The sequence below is a fragment of the Strix uralensis genome, chromosome 2, assembly GCF_047716275.1.
Source record: "Strix uralensis isolate ZFMK-TIS-50842 chromosome 2, bStrUra1, whole genome shotgun sequence".
NCBI classification, from domain to species: Eukaryota; Metazoa; Chordata; class Aves; order Strigiformes; family Strigidae; genus Strix; species Strix uralensis.
The window spans coordinates 136,117,054-136,123,974 of NC_133973.1; the positions used below are offsets into that span (position 1 = coordinate 136,117,054).

Consider the following 6,921-nt stretch of genomic DNA (forward strand, 5'->3'; position numbering starts at 1 on the left):
GTGTCGTTTGTAGGTCATAACATTTTGACTGACTCTTCACCGATGAAAGCTGTACATCCATTTAGAAAGAATTTGTTGGAAGGGACATCCAGGCCCTCTGATGTGACAAGGAGGGAGAATGGATGGGTACTATGGTTGCTGCTGCTATACAACCTATTTGGATAAGATATCTGCCATCCACTACCTCCAACTGGTCATACAGGAGAGCTATATGCTACTCCCTAACCCTCCTGTCAGTTCATTGAACAAGACGTGTCTCAAGATATTTAGCAGAGCAGTCAGGGGTAAACCTGTGATCAGGATGGTGGTCGATGTCTTCATGCTCTGTTGGCTTTATAGGCTTGAGGTGGAAAAGCTCATCTGACGGTAGAGAAAATGGGCAACAGCTGGACGGCAGCTATCGGTGTCTATGGCAAACTCTAGTCAGAGAACTTAATATTTGGAGAACTGAGGTAGTTTCCCCAGAACTCATGCTCTCAGGGTGGGAGAATAGAAATAAATGTCAGTCCAGCTCTTTCTGATGCCAAACTTGGAGAAGGTTATTAGGCAGCAATGTTTGTATTAAGGAATCCACAGTAAGAGTCATTTTGGGATGCCACACAATGGGAATATGAGATCTTGGCAGAGAAGCTAATATTTGGCTTGGTCAAACACAACAGGAGGGCCATCCTGCACTCTGTAACCTCAATCAAATCACAACAGAAAGTGTAGAGCAAAGCCAGGAACTATTTCGGTAAAAACTCCCAATGTGTTATCAGCTAGCAAGGGTAGATCAGATCTGAGAGAAACAGGGAACTGGTGAATGATCAGACCATGGACAGACTTCAAATTCCTTCCAGACTTCTCTTACAGCCTTTTATAACCTGTTAAAACATCCTCACCCCTAAGTCCTGCAGCCCAGAAGATAGCCACAGAGCAGAGTAGAAAAAGCTCCACGTTGGTATTTTTCTTCCCACCTTTTCAGCTGCAAAAGGTGGTCCCTTGAACCCCTGGAAGAAGTAGGCAAGAAATTGCCCATTTTTCTGATGGTGTGTATTTTCCTTCAGAAGGAAAAACTTCATTTGACTGAGCTGTTGCCAAATAGCACCGTTTTCCTGACGATCATTTTACAGCATGAAGCTTAGAAGGACTTGCACTGTAGAAATTAATTTGTTATTCCATGTGGTACTGCTGCTTGGGCTAAACTGACAAAATATTTATCCAGAGGGTAATGCATCCATTTCTGCTCTGTGCCTCTTCCTCCTACAAGGTCGCTCCAGTCTGGGTTAGCGGTTTCTCGGCATTGCTACCTGGCATTTCCCCAAAAACACTTTTTTTTTTTTTTTTTAATTCTTATCATGGAGTTACTGACAGGCACCTCACGAGGGCAGCATGTCCTCTTATTTTTTTTTCCATTTCTTTCGTTCGACCCTGCTCTGCTTCCAGACTGAATCAAAAAAAGCTGTGTACGCACTACAAATGGCATTATTCTGCTTATACTACTTTAATTAACGAGGGCCTTAAAGCAAGCAGGTGACATCTCACCTCACGACATGCTGATGCTAGAGAAAATACTGCTGCCCTGCTTCACAGAGAGAGAAAAAGCAGCAAGTAAACCTATGCAACATGCTCAGGATGCCCTATGGCTGGCAGTCGAGGAAGGAATAAATCATCGCAGGTGGCCTGCTTTTTCCATAAATTTAGTCATTTACCCTTTTGTTCCAGTTCTGTTTGCCAAAGGGAGAGCTCTGATTTGAGGCAAAGAGGACAAAATAGGACAGAAACTATGTAAATACATCAGGAAGAGGAGGCGACAGTAGAAAGTCCCCTCTTCCAGCCTGTAAGGGGGCACAAACAGGTACAAGAACAGGTCGAAAGACCCCAAACTACTTTCCTTGTTTTTAGCAGGCAAATTTGTGAGACAAATGCCAGCAGGAAGGGAAGAGAAATGCATCTGTCAGAAAGGGGCAAATAAAAGAATGCAGGAAGACTGAATCCTGAAAAGGTTGATACAGCCCAGTGCAGAGAAAAGGACAGATTTATCAGGACTCTTGCAGGTATAATGAGAAAAGTTAGGAGGATGGGGAGGTCTTAAAGCACTAGAGATGTCCAAATGCACTTATATGAAGCTAAACAACAGCAGAGGAAGGGGAGGTTGCTGAGCTAAAGGGAAGACAGGGCCACAGGCAAGCAAAGATGACCATTTCTCAAAACGGACTGCAAGAACAGCTTTATCAGGCTGTCCCCATCCAACATCATGGAGGGTTCTTAAACGATCCCAAGAGCGAGATGAAGACGCAAATGAGGTCAGATGCCGCACAAACCTTGTAAGCTTTATTTCATGAAACAACAGATAAGAGCGACAGGACAGAAGGAAGAAGAAAGGAAAAGTCAGGATACCTAAGCAAGCAAACAAAAGAGATGCAGCAAGAGCAGTTACCACCACCACAAGTCTAGCGGTGTCTGGCTGATCCGGTTCCGGTGCAGGTGACAGGGAAAAAGCTCAGGCAACGGGGAGTTGTGCTTTTTTGGATAGAAAGACATTTGTAACGGGTTTTATCCAAAATAAAGCCTTTTATTTTTAAAAGTGGTCTAGCAATACTTTAAACACTTTCTTGGAGAGACACATACACCCACACATGCTTTCAAGTACACGATGACAGCTTGGACTCCTGGAGAAGATGAGCTGATTCCGAGAGAAGGAGGTGCTGCTGAGCCAGTCCCTTCAGTTGACTTCCAAGACCTCAGTCTCTGGCAGGCCAAATTTGCTCTTATACTTGTCGAACAGTTTGATCAGGGAGTCCACGTATATGCTGTGGTAGAAGTCCACTTCCCTCTGGGACGGGTTATCGATTTTAGGGATGGTGATGGGCTCCCCAACTGATAAAAAGAGGGAAAGATCCACATCTTAGGGTGAACGCTCCAGTACAGCCTGGAGATTTATCCTCCATGGCCACAGGCAGTTCAGCACATCCACCCCGGCATAGCACAGCTTGCCATTATAGCAGGTTTGCCTCATTCCTCCCAGTTTTGCTGGGCTCTGAAGCAAAACTGTCCCACCACCAGGACCCTCATCCCATCTGCAGCAACACTCAGATCCGGTTTAGCTACACAAATGCCAGCAGTGCAGAGCCTCTACTGTGCAAGGGGGTTGGGAAGTCCCACTTGCTTCTGTTTACAGAGTGATAAACCCCTCCTCGCTTAACAGGAACCAAGACTAAAAGCTGCACTTCTAGTGTATTCCCCTGCACACACTGACAAAGCAAAAGCAGCATTTTTTTTTTCTCTCCCTCAAAGCCTTGCTGCTTTGGGTTGGAAAGACTTAAAGGGAAATTTTAGCGGTGGCTTTAAGATTCAGCTGTCAGACAGCACCACACTACCAGTCCTAGGAGTGTGGAGGGGCCTGCTGCCTCTCACTTAGCCATCCAAGACCAGAGAAGGGAGCAGCTACAGCACTTTTTCCTCCATAGAGCTCACTTGCAAAACTGGCTGGCAGTAGAGCATGATCAGAGGCTTGTGGCCCATGGAAACTATTCCAGCTCAGTCTCAGCTGTGCTAGAAGGTTTTATATAGAAGGGAAAACAGAGTTTTACAGTCAAGACTCCAAGACCAAGCTAGAGCAGGGCTATGGCATAGGCTCAAGTATGCCACTACCTAGAGAAGCACCCAGCGTGTTTATACCAAGACCTTACCAACAGTAGTGATGGGCTTGGAGTAAGGTAACAGCCCCCAGCTGTTGGAGGAGAAGAGGCCACGGCCATGAAAGATACATGGAGCAAAGCCAATGTGCTTCTGAAACTTCTTCTGAACCCATCTTCCCCAGGAACCCTCCTCGAAGATCACCTGCTCGTACACTTCATTCTCACCAAAGGAGTAGACAGGAACCAAGTCCGCTCTAGAAAGATGGGAAGATGTTAGCACCCCGCATCCCTGGTCTGCAGTCAATACTACAGCATCACACTCGCTGCCCTGGACTCTTGCAGGCTGCACATTTGCCAGAGCTTTGTTTTCAGCACACAGTACTGACATCAGTCAGCCAAACTTGACACGATCTAGCAGACACTTTAAGGCATGCAAGAGAACCGTACTGGCCACGGGCCCATGAAACGCTACTCAGTCAGGCCATGAACATGCTTCCCTCTATTCTCATCTCTGATTTTGGTGGACATCCCATTTCAGACACACAGCATCCCTGGAGATCACGGGCTGCACAGGGGATGCCCCATGCAGGTGATCGACACCTGCCTCTCCTGGGCACCTTCCTACCCTGTCCCCTGCTCAGGGGCAGAAGCCAGAGGACAGGCCCCTGTCGCTGGTGCTCTGGGCATACATCCACACTACACAGCAAGGCTGCAGAAGGGAGAATCCATCCAAGACATCAGCTGCTTCAGGGGAGGAGAGCACCTTTCCTGTGTTAGCAGCACTGCTCTAGTACTGAGGCTGTCTCTTACCCGTGCCGTAGAGCCAGTTTCACAAATCCTTTCCGGTGTCTCAGTGTCACAGAGTTCTTCCCTGGGGTGCAGTTCAGGGACTCCGCTGCCCCTCCGACCACGATGATGATGGCGTTGCCACTGCCGTTCTTGGACAAGATGTAGTCTATGCTGTCGCGGTTCACAGGACATATACCTGCATGTCCAGCAAACAGACACAAGGCTCAAGCTGCAAGATTAAGATCACCCCGAAAACACCACTTGCCATACTTGTACCAAAAACTCTGTGCCTTGATTGCAACTGGACTTGTCCAGCTTCCCTGTGGTCAGAGAGGCTTGGGCGTGGTTTTGGGCAACCTGTTCCTCAACTAAACAAGCAGTTAACAGACCTGGACAGCACTAGACTTGGTCACAGACAAGTTCCACCAGCAGCAGCTCAAAAAGCTGCCCTTAACACAAAAGACTTCAGCAAGGATTTTCTTCTGTGCTTAAAACATTTGCCTTTGGCGTCACAAGACATCCTCCCTCCAAGTTCAGGTTGCAGCAGAAGCTGGTTTACCCTTATTGGGGCAGCAAAGCAGTTGTGTTTGATGGTTGGAGCGTTTGGGCAGAATGCTGTGATCTTTGGGCATCCATTTTCTCCCCAGCGATTGTTAACACTGGTCACTGCATCACGTAGCTGCTCAGCCCAACCTGATTTGTGTGGCTTAAGGAAGCGCTTTAACAAGCCGTTTGTCCTCTGCCCTGACCATTTTTGCACAAGTTGTTATAATTTTTGGGTCGGGAGTCCGTCCACCAGGTCCCTGGGAATGCCTTCATGAAGCCCTGGCTGCCACAGTCCCTGTCGAGTTAGGGGCCTCTCTCTCCCAGAATTCTGACCTCGGGGTGACTCCAAGCCTTGGCCCTTCCTCATGGGTGGTTGTCGCCCACTAACTTGCTCTGCAGCCCGTATGACCCTGGTTTCAGTCCTTTGGGAAAATCCACCAACGGGGCCATATTTTCTCCCAAAATTGATCAATTCCTGGGCTATCTCTCCCCATGTCCATACTTTTCTCCCTCGCCGCTGATGGTCAGGGGTCACTATCCCCTCCAGAGCGGCCGTAATTCTTTCTCCGTTGGGGGTGTTTTGAATCAGGTAGCTGAACCTCAGTGGGTTTCAGGGAGTCGGGAAGTCCCCGTATCAGGGGAGCCATCCTTTCTGGGTCCACAGGCATCATCACTGGGGAGCCCTGCTTGGGTTTGCACTCCCGATAATACATCATCTGGAGACACACTGCCTGCTGCACACTTTCCACTAACTGATCCACCATACCTGCTATGGCGAGGGGATCGCCCCTCTCCAAGGGGTTCAGCCCTCTGGCCCAATACGCAGCTCTCTGAATCCATGACCTTGGGGCTCAGCAACCACTGGTAGTTAGAAACACAACCGGGCCCCAATATCCTTCTGCTTCTTCTTCTGACAGCAAGATTCCATCCCCTCCTAACAGAGACACTCTCCACACATACTGTGTCGCAAATTTCTTTGCAGTCCTTGCAAAATCTTTTCTCAACTTTGCTAATTCAGTTGCTGTAAATGGGACCTCTTTGGTGATAACCTGAGGATGGTTAGCGCTATTGTCCTCATACACGTACTCTGTTTTAACCAGCGGATACATATGGGGGGTGCTTTCTACGTTTTCTTTTGCCTTCTGCAAATCTCCTTGGGGGTAAATTTGCTGCATCCCCTTCTCTGAAAGCTTCACTTCTACCTCCACCAGTCTATCCGCCTCCCTCAAAAGTTGATTCCTCAATTCCTCCTTTAAGATTATATTTTGGTTCCTTTCCTCCTCTAGCAATTGTTTACGTTCTTTTAATTGTTCTTGCAGAGTCTGTATGACCATCTGCAGGGAGTCTGTTACAGTATCAGCTTGACAAGACTTCTGCTTTCTCTCTTCCACCGCAGCTGCCAGACTCACTCCTAACACTGCACAAATTATAGATTTCCTTTCCCTCTCCTAACCTTAAATTCCTTCTGCAATACTCTTATCCTATCCACCACACTCTATGGTTGAAACCAGTGGTTTCTCACCCAATCTTGTCCCTGGAGTGAGGGGCGAGATCGGTGCGCCTTCAAAAGATCATGTAATTTATCTATCCCTTCAACCCGTGAGGGCACAGAGTCACAAGCCTCAGCTGCCTTCTGGGCGGCCATTCTTTTCCTTTTCCCTAACACAAAAGGGGTTATCGTCCTGAGAGGGTCACACCTTAGTATCCAAGTTCCCCCTTTTCTCTCTCAGCAGGTCTCTTCCTCTTTCGGGGATTTTTCTAAAGCAATACTCATTTTTCTTCCAAGCAGAACAACAGCCCCTCAGTTACACAGTATTCTACTCCTTACGTCCCTAAGAGGTAAACGCCTAATGTTATTCAATCGAAAAATTGGAGTGGTCGTCTCGGAGAGGCAGCACGTAAAGTTACAAAGCACAGGGTTCGACTCCTTACGTCTCCGAGAAGTAAACACTTTTACAATCACTAA

At 47.7% G+C, this 6,921-nt stretch overlaps 1 pseudogene; it reads right to left on the reverse strand.

Annotated features, from left to right (window-relative positions):
• Positions 1-2,533: 2,533 nt before the first annotated feature.
• Positions 2,534-6,600, reverse strand: LOC141940030 (uncharacterized; annotated as a pseudogene).
• Positions 6,601-6,921: the final 321 nt, after the last annotated feature.